The following is a 16,219-nucleotide window of genomic DNA, read 5'->3' on the forward strand; positions in this document are numbered from 1 at the left end:
GAGCTGAACTAAGAGCCATATAGCTGAGCAAATAGGAGGTGAAATGTGATTTGACACTTAAGGAGCAAAAAGAAATCATGGCGATAAAGAATTAAAAGAAAAGAGTTTTAAAGCAAATAGTCTTGGCTGAGAGGTATCAACTCATTATCTAAGGAAATAATTTAGCTTTTCACAATGTTCTCAATAAAGAAACACATCAGCCTGTATCAATCATCAAAGTTGACTGACTAAAAATATTACCTATCCTCATTCACATTACCCCACACCTAATAATTAAGGACTTGCAAGTATGATTAGTTAAAAATTGTTGCAATGATATGTAATGGCTCAAGAGCGTGCTCAACATTTTTAGTATAATAATGACTATTTTCATTTGATGTTTGATTTTTTTGGGGGGAAACTAGTCGTGAGCAATTAGGATGTGCGAAATGACATACATCCACATACATTTTATCAAATATTTTAATTTACAGGTACAATTCCCATGGCAATAAAATGACAGTATTTAAGGTTGCCTGTGACAAATTTTTCTTATAGCAAGTGTCTGGTTGATAAAATAGAAAAAAAAATCTTTAAAAATAATTCACTATAGCAACCATGTTATTCTGTTCCTATTAATTTTTCTATAACTGATATTGCATATTAGTCACATGACAGAATTTTCAATGCTTCTGTGAACAAAGTAGCACTTGCTGTTCATTCCATCTCACATTCTACACCCCTCCCCCTGAAAACCAACTTTAAGTTCCAAACAACCTACCAAAATCAGATATCCAAAAAAAAAAAAAAGAGGAAAGAGGTAAAAAATATGGCATAGCAATTCTTCCCAATTATTTAAAGCATATTAATGTACTACTTTGTTGTGAAGAAACAGAATCTGAAGTTTCATACCCAGCACTTTTAGAATAAGAATCTTGTCTTTAAAGATATACTTAAATCTATTAGGCTATTTCCATGTTTTTTTCCTGTGAGCATAGGCTTTTGGAATTCTCTGTTTCAGTCAACATCTGACAAGAAATTTGGTAATACTATAACCTGTGCCAAATCCTTCAGGGTGTATGGGACTCTTCAATACATATGGGACACTTTTCTCATGGATTTTCCAATAACTAAAGAACCTTTTCCATTCCTTCATTCTTGAAGGACAGGAAACATATTACTTTTAACAAAAAGCATGCTGCTTTTTGCTAGCATAAAAGGTATATATTTTTTCCATGTATCCACAAACATACCCCAAAGAAATCAGAAAAACAAAAAGAGCCAAGTTGGCCTCCTGATGGATAGAAGGCCCAGCTCCAAGGCCCAGCTCCCCTTCTGAGCTGGATCCAAATACCTTTTCCCTACAGAAGTTAAGTCACTTCTTTGCTCTAAAATTCTACAGTCTTAGCTGAGTTGGTATAAACAAAGCCAGTATCATTTGCTTTCATTGGCATTTGTCTATGGGATTAAAAATGATCTTATTTGTTTGATGATTATAATGAGTCAGTTTCTAATATAATTTATGCGAGAGATTAAGCATACCATCTGGATTCCAATGTGGCATTAAGATTTTAGTCTCTGGATATAATTTTTCCTCAGAAGAGAAAAAACTGTTTTACATATTAAACACGAACATAAAAAACTTTACAATAATTTGTTTTTATTTTCCTGACATCTATGTACTGAAGATTGTCATTGCTATTAAATTTCATCCATTTTCTTTCATTGCAATACTGTGGAATTTGTCATTTTACTATACCAGTTTTAAACATTTTAACTAGTCCAACTCCCTCTATGGAGTTAAAATTTAAAATTTACTAAATCTTGCGACTCTACTTGCACAAGTGTTTTCCAATATATTTACATTACCTAACTATGAAAAGTATAAGTTGATTCAAATTTACTTTAGATTGTGCTCTGTTTCTTTACTAGTTACTAGTGATCCGTGAGATAGTGAGGAGGTGCTGGGTCTGACAATTACATTTGCTAACTCGTTGCAACAATGTTGCTAACCTTGTTTTGATATCAGAATTATGAATTTGTACTAACTGGAGAAACATGCGACCAAGTTTACTATTTGAAAGTGCTAAAAAGGCTGCGTGAAAAACACAAAAACAACCTGAACTTTTCACCAACAATTCATGGCTCTTGCATCACGACAACACACCAGCTCACACAGCACTGTCTGTGAGGGAGTTTTTAGCCAGTAAACAAATAATTGTATTGGAACACCCTCCCTACTCACCTGATCTGGCCCCCAATGACTTCTTTCTTTATGCGAAAGTGAAGGAAATATTGAAAGGAAGACAGTTTGATGACATTCAGGACATCAAGGATAATACAACAACAGCTCCGATGGCCATTCCAGAAAGAGTTCCAAAATTGCTTTGAAGGGTGGATTAGGCGCTGGCATCAATACATAGCTTCCCAAGGGGAGTACTTTGAAGGTGACCGTAGTGATATTCAGCAATGAGATATGTAGCACTTTTCCTAGGATGAGTTCATGAACTTAATTGTTTGATCTCATATGCTGATCTATAGTTCAGAACCCCAGCGACTTTGTTCAGATCAAATGTTTCACATCTGAACAACTGAAGATACGAGTCTCAAAATTTCCCCTGGCAATATATTAAACTGTCACAACAAGCCTATAATCAATTCTTCCCTCAACTGCTCAGATGGTAGAAAGGGTAAAGTCAGATATCACCTGGACTTTAATAAGAAAATGAGAAGTCTAGTATTGTATAGGCTAAAAAGGCTAAAAATTGTCACCGCTACCCCCCAAAGGATATCCATATTCTAATCCCGGCAAGCTGTAAATGTTATCACTTTTGGAAGAAAAAACAAAAAAGGTCTTTGCAGATGTGATTAATTTTGAGATGTGGAAATTACCCTAGATTATCTCGGCGGATCCTAAAAATTATCACAAATGTCCTTATGAGAGAGAGAGGGAAGGAGATTACAGACAGAAGGGGAAGAGGCAATGTCTCTTTTGTGTATGTGTTCACAAGGAGGCAGAGTATGGAGTGACACAGCCACAAATCAGTGAATGTTGGCGGCCACCAAAATCTGAAAGTCAAGGACTGGATTCTCCCCTCAAGCCTCTGGAAAAAGTGCAGCCCTGCTGGCACCTTGATGTCAGCCCAGTGATGACTGATTATGAATTTATGGCCTCTAGAATTGTGACAGAAAAAATTTCTATTGTTTTTATCCAAAAAGTCTATGGTAATTTACTACAGCAGTCACGGGAAACTAATACAACTGTCGTGATTATTTAATCATGGGAGTCACAAGCAGAAAAGCAAGACAAATGATAGATGGTTTTTAGGGGGAAATTCATTCATATTCTGTAATTTTGGTAGAGACATTTCTTGACTATTTCTTTTGCTTGCAACATAAGTCATTTCCTCGGTTACAAGGACAGACTAGACATGCCTGCAATTGTAGGTTTTAGAATGGCAGATGGAAAGAAAGGGTACCATTTACAACAACTAAAAGGGTAAAACATGGGAATAAATTAAGCCAAAAACATTCAAAACCTATTTAAGGAAAATTTTTTAATGCTCCTGGAGGATCTAAAAACTTCAGTAGAATTAAATACTTGGGAAGATATATTAGGTTGCTGCAAAAGTTGTTGTGGTTTAAAAGGCTGAAAATAAATGCAAAAACCACAATTACTTGTGTACCAACCTAATAACATGGTCTTGTATAAGAAAACTCAATGGCGTAAAACTTTCAATGTTTCCAAAATTAATTTACTTCTAATACGACTTCAATAAACAACCCAACATTTTCTCCTCCCTACCAGGAAAAAAGCTGATTCAGAAGCTCATATTTGAAATATATTCTATAGGACTATTTAGAGTTTATTAATTCTTCTGACAGAAAATTGCCAAATGAAGTGAATTAGTAATATGTATCAACTTAAATTTTAGTTTTTCCTGCCTTGAAAAGGTATGGTAGCAAATAATATTGTGACTTTTAGTGAAAATAAAAGAGATTATTTACCACACCAACTTTTGTCATTAATATGATAGGTAACTCAAAGAAACAGTTATCACCATTTGAATGGATAGAACAAGTACTTTGAGTATCAGTATAGATGGAGCACATGGTAATACACAAAGGATACTGCTGTTAACTACAAAAATTTCAATTTATAAAAGTCAACTAGGTAGGAGTTAAACTCATGCTACAAATACAAATTAAAAGTGAAAATTAACCTTTTTATGATAAAGGTATCTTGCAATGTTGAATGACGAAGGAAAAATGAATGAGAACAGAAAGTAACCATATTTAATTGTAAAATATTTTCATCACTTATAGGATATAATGCTTTTTCATGTCAAGTATACTCAGCATTTTTTGTTAGATAACATTAATCAAAGACTGCACTAATAAATGTAAACACGGCCTTAGAGAGAACTGCATTAATACAAACACCTGTACAAGTTGGCTGTGTAAAGACCATCACGTTTATTGAAAAACAGTGCCAAGGTTTATAGGAAAACATCACCAGAAAGTTAATTTACAAATTATTTGCCCTAATTTCTGATTTTTTTATTCCTTTCTTCATGAGTAAACACTTCTCTGTTTATTAGAGAAAGGTGAAATACATCATCATTACAAATTATGCCACTCATCTTTTAACTGCTCACAGAATTCTCAACTAGTAACTTTCTCCTCAAGTAACAAAAGATATACCCTTCCTCCCTCAAAGTTTCCAACAACAATGAAGATTTTAATCTCTACCCATAATTTGTGTAAACAAATATAATTATCCCAGATGTTTAAAAATAACAGAGTTGATGGTATTAGTTTGTGCATATTTAACCATTTGTTGCAAAACTAATTATAGTGATACCTATATTCATACCCACATTTTGGGCACAGGCCCATCACACATGTCAAAATTTACAGAGTGATGATCAAATTAGTTTTCATTTGTCAGAATTTAGAACTTCAGTTAAGTATTGCCCTTCAGATGCCTTAATTACTAAGAGTTCATTATTTTCACCAGTTTCTCTGGTTAGATTTTAAAACTTCGATCTAGAGCATTGAGCATAAACATAGCTCCAATTTTTAAAATGTATGAAGGGATGCTGTCATGCTTCGTCCCATACAAGATAAGTTGCATCAAGGTAATTTTTAACTAATATGAATATTTTATTTAAGATAAAAATTGTCACAGACTAATTGATTACACCAAGTAAACATATGAATTGAATAATTTAACTCTGAGAATAAGCCAAGATATATGGCATTTCTATTAGCTTAAGTCACATTGGAATTAATTAATGTACCTTAATTCAATTAAGTGAACAATGCAGGCAGTGTCTTATTTTTTTCATCTCGACTGATCTATCATTTAACAAATATCTAGTATGAGTCTCCAGGCCATGCTCCAGAGACTGTGTCTCTCTCAAGTATACCTATAAAGGAGCTGCAACCAAAGAGTAAATATCCTATAGTAATAAAGACACATCTTTCCAGGGGAGATTGAGATGTAAATTCTAAGCTGTTGTTGTTGTTGTTTGGACATATCTATTACCTTGATTGTGGTGATGGTATCCCAGTGTCCATATATGAACAAACTCATCCAATTGTACAAATTAAATATGTGTAAGTGTTTGTATTTCAATTGCACTTCAACAAAGGATTTTATATTAATCCAGTTGGATTTGGTAACTTCACTGGGGCTCAAAAGTTTATTCATTCTTAAACACCAATTCACCTTCAAGTATCTGGGTGTTTACATGCTCAATTTACCAACAAAGTGTATTCCTTTTCTTGAATTCTTGAAATCTGCCACCGAAGTGGGTACCTTACATATTGTCAGCAATCATGTGAACTAGAAGCTTGCTCTGTATTTTTTTCACGTGTTAGTCTTATCTCTTCAGCAACTAAGGGACAGAATTGTTCATATTCTTTGTTGCACTTGGTACTGTGTTTCCCCGAAAATAAGATTGGGTCTCATATTAATTTTTGCTCCAAAAGACACATTAGGGCTTATGTTCAGAGGATGTCATCCTGAAAAATCATGCTATGGTGTATTTTCTAGTTAGGACTTATTTTCGGGGAAACACGGTACTACTTGTATGTACTGGGTGTGTTGTACTTACTCAGGAAATACTTGTTGAGTAACTGATTTAGTCTCCAAGTGATTCTGTTCTCTAGAAGATAGGTTCTCAACCTTGACTTCAATTACAACAATATGGGGAGATTTTAAAAATCACTATGTCCAGGACACACACCTACCAACTAAATCCTACTCTCCATGGGTAAGACCCAGGCATCAATATTTTTTCAAGATGAAAATTTAGTTTAACTATTATTTTTTTAATCACAAAAAATAAATCTCAATGTCCACATAATTTTTAAGGAAAAAGCATTGTGCCCTGAGGATTTTATTTCAAGCTACGGTATTTCTTTTTAATTAAAGTTTATTGGGGTGGCAATTGTTAGTAAAGTTAGATTTCAGGTGTATAATTCTGTAATACATCATCTATATATCACATTGTGTGTTCACCAACCTGAGTCAGTTCTCTTTCCATAACCATATACTTGACCTCCTTTACCCCCATCTACCACCTCCCTTCCCCCTTCCTCTCTGGTAACCACTAAACTATTGTCTGTGTCAATGAGTTTTTGTTTCTTCATTTGTACCTATTGTTCTTTTGTTGTTTTCAGCTTTATATATCACATATCAGTGAAATCATATGGTTCTTTACTTTTTCTGTCTGACTTATTTGGCTTAGCATTATAATCTCAAGATCCATCCATCGATGTATCTCAAATGGCACTACTTAATTGTGTATATATACCACAACTTCTTTATCCATTCATCTATCAAAAGACACTTGGGTTGTTTCCATGTCTTGGCCACTCTAAATCAAGCTGCAATGAACATTGGAGCATATATGTCTTCTGAACAGTAAAAGAAACCATTGACAAAATAAAGAGACAACCAACCTAACGGGAGAAAGTTTTTGAAAACAGTGCCTCCGATAAGGAGCTAATATCCAAAATATATAAGGAACTCATACAACTCAACAACAAAAAAACAAACAATCCAATTAAAAAATGGGCAGAGGACCTGAAAAGACAATTCTCCAAAGAGGACAAACAAATGTTCAACTGACATACGAAAAAAATGCTCAACATCACTATCATCAGAGAAATGCAAATAAAACCCCCAATGAGATATCACCTCACCCCAGTTAGAATGGCTATCATCAACAAAACATATAGTAACAAGTGTTGGAGAGGCTGTGGAGAAAAAGGAACCCTCATACACTGTTGATGGGAATGCAGACTGGTGCAGCTGCTATGGAAGGCAGTATGGAGGTTCCTCAAAAAAATTAAGAATAGAATTACCATATGACCCAGCAATCTCTCTCCTGGGTATCTACCCCAAATATCTGAAAACATTTATTCATAAAGCTATAATATTTTTAATGTTCAAAATCCAGAGCACAGAAATAGCTTCAGATATGCAGAGGCTTATATGTCACTCTTTTTTATTCTTTATTAACTTCTTTGGTTCTGTACTCAAGGCATCCAAAAGAAGAATAGGATTAAGAAATTGATTAACCAGAAATCATTATATGAGTTCTGACAATTAAGTTTGTGAACTCATCCTAGAACAAGTGCTACATACCTCACTGCTGAATATCACTATGGTCATCTTAGAAGTACTCCCCTTGGGAAGTTATGCACCAACGCCAGTGCCCAGTCCACCCTTCAAAGCAATTTTGGAACTCTTTTTCTGGAATGGCCATCAGAGCTGTCGTCCTATTACCCTTGATGTCCTGAATGTCATCAAATGTCTTCCTTTCAATATTTCCTTTATCTTCAGGTAAAGAAAGAAGCTATTGGAGGCCAGATTAGCTGAGTAGGGATGGTGTTCCAACACAGTTATTTGTTTACTGGCTAAAAACTCCCTCACAGACAGTGCTGTGTGAGTTGGTGCATTGTCGTGATGCAAGAGCCATGAATCATTGGCGAAAAGTTCAGGCTGTCTAACTTTTTTATGTAGCCTTTCAGCACTTCCAAATAGTAAACTTGGTTAACTGTTTGTCCAGTTATATAATCGCTATATGTCCAGTTATATAATCCAGTTGAATAATCGCTCTGATATCAAAAAAGGTAGCAATATTGTTACAAGAGAAGGTCGTGAACATAATTGTCAGACTTCGTACATAATGATCATTCAGTCATAACGATAGATATAAAATTAGACAAAATTTATAAGTGTTAATAATAAGTCAAAACTATATTTTCCCTTTTTATACACTTTTCTATCCACTTCTCCTATGGTAATTTCTCATAGAACTACCTAGCCATCCCATCTCTCAAAATTCAAGTGCAATCCCATAGCTTACACATGTTAGGTGCAGATTTGTCAAGACACAGAGGAAAAGAAGCACATAACAAGGGAGGGACCTAACACTAGAAATTCTTACTACATGCCAGGCAACTTACACATACTACCTCATTTTATCACAATTAAATAAACTAATATTATTCTCATTTATAGATATGAAAACTCATGGACAGAAAAATAATTTCCCAATACACATTGGTAAAGAAATTTAATTTGTGCCCATCAGACCATGAATTCCAAGCTCTTAATAATATGCCACAGCATTAAGCAAAGAGTAGGATGAGCTCTGAATGCTTCTGGGTCTGGCCTTGCCACATCCGCAGAGAGAATGAGAATGAAACACATCCTCCCACAGAAAAATGGCCACATATATGGTGACTCCAAGGTGATTTTATTCTAGTCGCTGATTCAACATATTGAGTGCTCCCATATCACATATCATGGGGTAAAATACATTTTAGGAATTAACTGGAGACATGGAAGTTGAATGGTTTGCTTTTTTAAAAAAATTTTATGGTAAAATCTATCCAGAGTTCTAAACTCTCTTATAAAGAACATTTAGAGTAACGTCCAATTATTTTACTTATTAACTACAATTAAACGATATTCTGTTGATATCATATCACAGGCACTGGTCTGTGCTAGTACAGTTTTGTAACATGACAATAAAGCTAATATAAACATGAAAATAAACAGAAATTATTGAATTGCGCACCACATTTTGCAATCTACATGGTAACATGAGTACAAAGAAATGCCTGCCAGTGTTACGTGTGAGCTACTTGTGATTTATTAATTTATACCCGTTCATTTATACAAACTCAGTATTTAAAATCATTACATTTCAGAGGTAAAGAGAACCTGATATCATTAGTCCATCACCCTTCATTTAATCCTTGCAGATTTGAGATATGGAAGCATGCCTTGAAAAGATTAAATAAATCCTTCCATGGATGAACGGATTCGAATGATGATAATTCAGTATGTAATGTAGATCAATGTTATGTTGAATTCCATACAACCGGAAAATAAATTTTAATATTAAAAGAACATAAAACTTAGAAATACACACGAGTTATGGGGTCTTTTGCCATTATGTATTTTATATTATTCTCATTATTATTATTATTATTAAAGTTTATTGGGGTGACAATTGTTAGTAAAGTTATATAGGTTTCAAGTGTACGATTCTGTAATACATCATCTATATACATCACATTGTGTGCTCACCACCTAGAGGCAGTTCCCCTCCATCACCATATATTTGACCTCATTTACCCTCATCTCCCACTCCCCTCCTCTCTTACCCTCTGGTAACCACTAAACTATTGTCTGTGTCTATGAGTTTTTGTTTCTTCATTTGTTTGTCTTGTTCCTTTGTCGTTTTCAGTTTTATATACCACATATCAGTGAAATCATATGGCCATTATGTTTTAAAAGGCACTGTGATATTGCATTTATAAAAGTAAAATATTAAATCATTCTCAAAAACAGTAAGATCCAGCAGATTACTAATGAATATTTTAGATCATTGTAAAGAAACAAATAAAATAAAAAAGAAAGAAAAAAACATTGTATTCTCTATAGTTCACAAAATGATAAACTTTACTCATACAGAAGTGATCTTGAAAACTCTAATGTAATGAGAATAATTTGGTTAAGAATTGTGAAAGTATCGATTGGCAAAAACGTGAATAAATTGTAACAGTATATGAGCTCCAAAGAATAAATGTACGACAACTAAATTTGAATGAGCAATTTTTTGAAAAGCCATGAGGAGAATCATAAGATACAATCAAAATTGCAGTTTTACAACCTGCAATGAAATGTGATACTGTGGATATGAAATCCTGTTTCAGACCTTGTTGACTTAGATTTACTTGCACAAACAGTATTGCCAAAACAGGAAATAAGTGCAACGTATATATATAGCTCTCTAACCTTTTCTCTCCACTTTCCTTCTTCCTACAGAGAAGTGGATATTTGACCTTGCTGAGAACCAACAGTAAGTGATAATTCCTTTATTTTAAGGTGAACATGTTTTATGCCAATATATGTATGCCTTGTCAGTGGTAAAATGATAATTAGTAAATGAATCTGTGATTTTTCAGAGCTTTATTGATAACTTGTATTTCCAATAGTGACCTGAAGTTATTATACTCTTATGAAGCCAAGAAAGTAACTATAATACAGCTGTATTATTTCCAAAGCACTTTTATCAAACTTAACATTTAAATGATATTTTCTTACCTTTTATTCTAAAATAAGCAATAAAATTCATTCTCATATCTATGACTTTTGGAAACAATTATTCTAGAATTCCCTTTAATGGAAAAATAAAAACCTATTCTTATATGTGTATGCATACTTCCATCTATTAATAACTTTACTAATATTCACATATATGGATATATGTTAATACAAACATTAAAATAAGGATGGGAAGCAATTGCTAATAGTTTTAAATCTATCAAAACAAAATTATAGTATTGACCTTGAAATAATTCATCATTAAAGATTACAAATATAAGTTACAATTTTCCCCATGAAATGCTCTCAAATCAAAAGAGAGAGAGACTTTTCGAAGGTTTCCAATCAAAAATTAATCTACTCAGGCAGCTACATTTATGTAAATAATTTAAACTTAATATCTGCTGTGTGTATTTTATATAAGGAAGTAATTTCTACATAAAACTTTATATTCCTTGGCAAATAAGAAGTGATTCTGGATAAACAGATATTAAAAGACCATAGCACTTACCTAATGACAACATGTAAGGACTTATTTACCTTGTAGAGGAAACATTTTACTTTGAGAATAAGTTATTAGTGCTTTTCTACTCTATGGCTGACTGTCAGCCAGGGCGCTTAAGGAAGACTTAGACTATTGCCGAGAAGATCTGGTGTTGACTCTTCCCCTACTTAAAACCAAACCCATGTCTGCCCCTTTGACTAACTCTCAGGAAGAGAATCAAAGAAATTAAACTGGTGACAAGTTTCAAGCTCAGGAGCTACTGCTTTATAATAATGTGTTGTAAGGTCAATCGGGGCCTCTGAATTGAGCTCAGGTTTTTAAGAGGAAGAGGTAAATTGGTAGGAAGAGTGCCAGAACTCTCTCTCTCTCTCTCTCTCTCTCTCTCTCTCTCTCTCTCTCTCTCAATATATATATATATATATATATATATATATATGTTTTTTTTTTCTTATGGCTTTGATCAGGACCTCTCCAATGCATTGTTGAACAGTCGCAGTGACATTAGTCATTTTTTTCTTGTTCCCAATATTAAATGGAATGCACCTACTTTCTCCAGTAACTATCATATGTGCTATAGATAATTAGTATATTGCTATTATCAAATTAATAATCTCCTCTATTCGCCTCTGTTCTTTCCTTAGCTATAACTAGGGATTGAATTTAGTGAAAAATTTTTTGCCACCTGATTTTTTACAGTCAGTTTCTGTGATGAATTTGACCAGTGAATTTTCTAATTTTGAAGTATTGTTGCAGTCCTGATATAAACTTTACTTGATTTGATCATGATATTTTAAATGCATTTATGAAATTGGTGAGTTAATATTTGTTAGGATTTTTGTGTTTCATGTATAAAATGGACCTATATATTATGTGTTATTATCCTCATCAGTTTAGAAATCAATCCCAGAATCATTTCCATCTGCTGCCACTCCTTAGGTTACACTTTAGGAAGAAACAGCTCTGGGAGGAAGTAGTCACACTAATTTATCCTCATGTGACCCTAGCGTAAGGAGGAGTAAAGATGTGACTGTAATAGCATCATAGAGTAGTCCACATGTGTCTATTTTCATTAGTTCTTCACTCTTGATAAAGGTTTTTATGTGTCCCTGATGCTGTGTTGTGCACATATAGCACCAGAAGAGGTGGCTCCTTCCTTCTATTGCTGCAGAATTCTGCATCAAAGGGGAAGCAATGATTGGTTGAGGCAAAAGCAGGAACTAGAAGTCATTACTACCTGGTCAGGCCAGCCACAGCCCCAGGATGCAGTCACACTCACCACACACACACACCACACACACACCACACACCACACACACACACACCACAAACACACACACCACACAAACACACACACACCACACACACACACCACATAGACACCCACACACCCACATCCAGACACCCATACTAGAGCTCGTGGGAGACTTGATCTCATCAGATTTTCTCACTGTCTTTTTGATACTTTCTTGGAAGCCATGCTTTCCTTTTGCTTCTCTGATTCCTTCAGAGTTTATGTTGAGGCAATAACCAGAAGTCTGCTTATTTTTGCATCCTGACTGGAATAGAAGGCTAAATGTTTACTTTTTAAGTGAATCATTTTATAAATTCTCTTCTTAGGAACTAAGCAAATCCTCCCTAGTTTATAATTTGAAAATCCTTATTTCCCCAAAATGGACTTTTAAGGCAAGGTATGCCTGTATAATTTTTGTAACGATGTTGTTGTTTTTTGTTCATTTGTTTTCTATCAGTTGGTAAACAGTGATATCATACCATTAAAGAAAATAATTTATTTTCTTTTTCAAGTGAGTATTTCCAATGTAGTGGTCATCTTAACATCAATGTGAGGAAGGAACAATATATCACACTTTAATTGGATCAGAACCATTTATGCTTCAGAAGACACAATTTGCTCTGCTGTCTGGAATTAGATTGTAGTCTACCAGTGACAGAATTATAAATCTTTGAAATCCCTGGATTTGGTTTTTCTGTGGTCCCACTTATAAGAAATCACTAATCTCTGTGGAAAAGAAAACCATGTAAAAGGAGCGAGTTGGTGACTTGCACATAATGAAATAACTCTTAAGGGAAGTTATTTTAAAAGACTCTAAAGTTTGCCCCTAAGTAATTAGCAGAGGAAATGTGTAACTACACACATTTGGAAATTGTCTTCATGCAAGTAGGTGGCAGGAAGAGGCAATCACGTTAGCTGATTGTCTAATGTTTTCTGTGTCTCTACTCAATGAATGTAAAATAAATGGTATTCTAGCAGCACATGGTATTTAGGATGGCTCCTGGGGAAGAGGGACGGCGTGGAGCTAAATGCTTTTCTCTTCCAGCTTATGATAGATCTTAACTATATTTACCTCATCTATAGTAGTTAACTTCCAGAGCCCTGTGTTATGATAGATTATTCCCATTCTTCTAAAGTATCAGAATTGGTAAGGGAAAAGAACATGAAACTTTACCCTCCACTTTTGTACACATGGGAAAGTCCAAATAGTTCATACTTTGAGTACTTCAGTGAAGGGTTCCCCGAATGATTTGATAAGACTCTCTGAGGGCAGGCAGAATCATGTCTCATTCACTTGATCATGTTCAGCAATTTCTAGCACACTAACCTGGACAAAGTATATAAACCTTGACACATGTCTGTCTGTCAAAGGAAAGAATACCTGCTTGTCACTAACTTGTAACAAAAAAAGAAGGTTCTGTTTTTCTATGTTGCTCTCAAATTCTCCAGGACTCCCACTTGAAGCCATTGCCAGAGGGATGGGCTTGCCCAGGGACACTAGCCTACGAGAGTGTCCTCTGGAGACTTTGAAAGCTTCAGCAGCTCCACCACTGAGCGAGTCCATAGTGAACCATCATCAGCCACAAGGCGTTTCAAAGAATATGGAGATGGTAGTCTGTCTTTTTCAAACTCACAGTGTAGTTCTGGAAAACGTCCAACGTACATAAAAAATTTGAGAGAAATTAGATCCTGTACATAATCAGAAAAATTTCATATAATTAAAAGTTACTGGGTGGGATTTAAATGCTCCTATCTTGGGACAAGTTCAGTATTTTTGGAGTTAGCCTGTGAGTTTCTTTGGGGCGAGAAACTTTGAAATGTTCGTGGATAGCATCAAGGTTTGAGGATTAACATGATCAAAGACATACAGCCATATGAGCAAAGGATAATGAAAGTATAAATAAGGAACCTATCCTAGAGTAATGGAATAAAGATTATCTAATGAATGATATCAGGGTTAGGTTCCCCAGCCAATGTTAAGAAAATCTGAGACACAGGAAGTTTATTAAGGACTGTACTTGGCATCAATTCCTTTGGAAGGGAAGAGAAGAACTCAAGATTAGGCAAAGGTAGAAATCAAGCTACGGTATAGTCTCATTGGAGGCTTTGGCAATGAACTACTTCAGAGTGATTATGTTTCAGAGTCATCTGTAGCTGGAATGAAGATATCAGGCCTTTCTACCTCATATCTGACAGACATTGGGTGAGGGAGCCCAAGGGGGGGAACATGATCTTAGGCCAGGTGCCTATCTTCAGCAGATGCAGTTCCTGAAGGGCCTAAGAGCTGAGAGATTTCTGCTGGCAACACTACCAGCTGAGGGAGCAAGCACCCCACATGATAATAAAAGTAGTAATATTAATGCTGGGACCTATATGTATATAGTGATTTTCTTTGTTTGTTTTCAAATTTCTTTAACATTATTTATCTTCTCAAACTTCACAGAAACCCTATGAGGTGACTCTATGTCACCATATTTTAATTTGACAAACGAAAACTTTTGATTTCATATAGTTAAAGATGGGTTAGGTAAAAAAGCAGCAGCAACAACAAAAACCCAGGCTTCTTAACACTTAAACATTGCTCTCTTTCCTCTCTCCTGATACAGGTGCCAAAGTTTACATTTGCTCAATAGGGGACCAGGTAGTCCTGAGAAATAAAAATGGCTCTTTGACATTAAACTTACATATTTGCTTTATACAGAAATAAGTTTATTTTTCTTTCCATGTTTTTCCTTTTCTGTCTTCTAATTTTCATTCTATTTTCCTACCACTTCTTCTATTCCACCTAAAAACTACAATATAAACAAAATCAATTTTTCTAATTGCTATGAGTGAAATTTTAATTGCATAGAAGACCTTCAATTTCCAAAACATTGTAGAAACACCTGTATAATTTGTATTCATTATAGAACACTTATAGGGATATGCTAGCAATTTTGTGATTCTCATTCCAACTCCCTCCCTTTCCATCCTAGTTATTTAAATGGACAAAAACTTTATTGAAATGACAACAGAGTTCTCCATTGTTTCAACAAAGTTTCACAAATAACGGTTATCATAATGGTGTATGTTTTCAACTCAAGATGGACATCCTAAGAAAATATTACTTGAGTTTTCAAAATCTTAGTAGTTTTATTTTATATTTGAAGGACAACAAAAAAGGATTGACTTAATTGTTAATATTTGTTTTAATTTTTTCTCATTTTTCAAACATGTTCAGTAATCTACCAGCTATTTACCAGCCATAAAAAAGATTTATTGTAATGCATGACTACTTTTGTCAAGGTAAAATATTCATTAAATACTTTCACTCTTACCTGAAACCTCATGTCCCCCCAAAGTATAGTACAGTTTAGTGGGAAATGGATATTGAGGTTCAAATAAATCTTAGGTTCTGTCCTAGCTACACACTTACTAGCAATGAGACTGTCACTTAAGACTTCTACGCCTCTGTTCTTCACCTTACTTGGACATCATAATGCCTAACCCCTTAGCTACACCAGCTAGCTAAAAAAGTACTAAGATAACAGGTTTGACAAAGTCAGAGGCACTTTTCCAAGAGTTAATAATCTGTTTGGAATAAAGATGTTTCCTTTTTCTAATTACTGTAATTATAGTAATATAGACTTATTATGGAAAATGAAGAAAAGAATGTTTTACCACATGAAGATAAACTCATTCTCTTTTATTTCTGTTTAATGTCATTTGTTTTTTGCTTGGCTTTTATTTAATTATTTATTTATCTATTTATCTATTTATTTATTGTCTGAGCATTGCTTTTGTGGGAGAAGGGGATGGGGACCTATTT

The sequence above is a fragment of the Rhinolophus hipposideros genome (assembly GCF_964194185.1).
Source record: "Rhinolophus hipposideros genome assembly, chromosome: 3".
NCBI lineage: Eukaryota > Metazoa > Chordata > Mammalia > Chiroptera > Rhinolophidae > Rhinolophus > Rhinolophus hipposideros.